Below are 2,457 nucleotides of genomic sequence, written 5' to 3'. Positions count from 1 at the left end.
AAATTAAATCTCTCTAAGGTTTTAAATAAGTAATTCCATTCAATCCAATCAAAGGCCTTCTCAGCATCTAAAGATATCACACATTCCGATATTTCCTTAGAGGGAGAATAGATAATATTCAATAAACGACGAATGAGAGAATATCGATTTTTAATAAAACCAGTCTGATCTTCGGATATAATTGAAGGCAAAATATTTTCCAATCTACGAGCTAGAACTTCAGATAAAATTTTAACATCCTCATTAAGTAGCGAAATTGGTCTGTATGAAGCACATTCTGTTGGGTTCTTATTTTTCTTAAGAATGAGTGAAATAGAGGCTTCATAAAAAGATTGTGGTAATCTACTTGATTTAAAAGAATCCGAAAAGACAGCACATAAATGAGGTACAAGCAAAGAGGAAAAGGCCTTATAGAATTCTCCAGGAAATCTGTCAGTACCCGGAGTCTTTCCAGAATGTAAAGATCGCACAACCTCGGCGATTTCCTCATATGTAATAGATTGATCCAACTGTTTTCGATTTTCAGTGGAAAGTATAGGAATGTTTAATTGGTCAAAGAAATTATCCATTACTGTATTATCTTTAGGAAAATTAGAACTGTAAAGATTAGAATAGAATTCTCTAAAAGTATCATTTATCTCTAAAAGATCAGTTGTCCTCTCGCCATTGGCTTTCGAAATTTGTTTAATTTGCTGTCTAGTTCTGGAGATTTTTAATTGGTTAGCCAGTAATTTACCTGTTTTATCTCCATGAATATAAAATTGACTTTTATCTTTTAAAAGTTGACTTTCAATTGGATATGTTAAAAGAAGATCATATTTAGTTTTAATTTCAACTTGCCTTTTATATAAAGCTGGATCTGGATCCAAAGCATATTTTTGATCTAATAGTTTCAGTTGATCAACTAGATTGGCTGTTTCTCTGTTAGCTTTTTTCCTGATGCTTGCAGTATAAGAAATAATTTGACCTCTAATAAAGGCTTTGAAAGTATCCCAAATGATAAGACTAGAAATCTCTTCTGACAAATTCTCTTTAAAAAAAAGAGTAATTTGTTTCTCCATAAATTTGAAAATTTTTTTATCAGATAACAAGGTTAGGTTAAAACACCAAAATCTATTTACCTGAGGGAACCCAGGGAAATTTAAAGATAAAAACACAGGAGCATGATCTGAAAGAGCAATCTCTTTATAATCACAGGATCAAACTGATGAAATCATCTGATTATCAATAAAAAAGTAATCAATCCTGGAATATGTATGGTGAACGTGAGAGAAAAAGGAATATTCCTTGTCCTCTGGATGCAAAAAACGCCAGGCGTCAATGACCCCAGTTTTCATTAAAAACGATTGAAGAAATAAAGCTGATTTATTAGGAGCAGCTAATTTAGTGGATGACCTATCTAATTTGGAATCTAACCATAGTTTAAAGTCTCCTCCCAACACCAAAGAGTAAAAGTTCAAATCTGGTAGGAATGACAAAAATTGTTCAAAAAATCCTGGGTCATCCGTATTTGGAGCATAAATATTAGCCAATACCATTGGCAAAAATGGTTTCGATCCTCGGAAGAAGCCCAGATTTTTCTGGAAACTCCTACTGAATGACACCATATTCCTCGTTATGAACACTTTCTGTTTTCTATTCTTTTTCTTTCGTTTTTTTTCTAGTAATCATTTACTAATATTTGGGATGATTATGTTTCTTTTGATTCTTTTTTGTTTTGTTCTTTTTTTTGAATCTTTTTTTCAATATAGCTTGAAATAAAAAAAGCAACATTTTAAGTTGCGTTGAACTAAGAACACTTGTTTTTTCACAGTTGTTAACTGCGGTTTCTTTGCTTAACTCATTGTTATGGCTGGGTTGAATTTTACTAACCTTGTGCTATTGAGCAGAGATAATTCGGGGTTATGCTGTCTCTAGCTAGCTGCCAGCTGTTTCTTAGTTGGCTTTTTTTCTTTGGGTGTTGGGAGGTGGGTGGGGTGTTTTTCTAGGAAGCTGTTCTGGGCTGTCAGCCAAATCTGCTGCTTAGTTACCTTATCTGTAACTCTACTGTAGTACTTTTTGCTGGTGCATTCCAATGGTTTGCTCATTATTCTTTTTTTTACCTACATTTAAATAATATTATAATGGATTGAGTTATTAATTTACTTAGTTTTAATGTGAAAGGCTTAAATCATCCTTTGAAGCAAAATAAGATTTTTGCCTATATTAAAAAACAAAGCCTCTATTATCTTTCTACAAGAAACGCATATTCACAACTGTGATATTTTACATTTTTTTAATCGACAGAATAGGCTCCAATTTCATTCTTCTTTTCAAGCCAAATCTAGAGGGGTTTCTATTTTTATAGATAAGACAGTTTCATTTGACCAACATAAGGTCATAACTGATATTAATGGTCGCTTTGCCTTCTTTAACACCCTATCGACTTGTGTGGCCACTTTCAGGGAGCGATGGACT

Source organism: Pristis pectinata, chromosome 8 (genome assembly GCF_009764475.1).
Source record: "Pristis pectinata isolate sPriPec2 chromosome 8, sPriPec2.1.pri, whole genome shotgun sequence".
Classification (NCBI taxonomy): Eukaryota; Metazoa; Chordata; class Chondrichthyes; order Rhinopristiformes; family Pristidae; genus Pristis; species Pristis pectinata.
Note: the sequence above shows the minus strand (reverse complement) of the source record.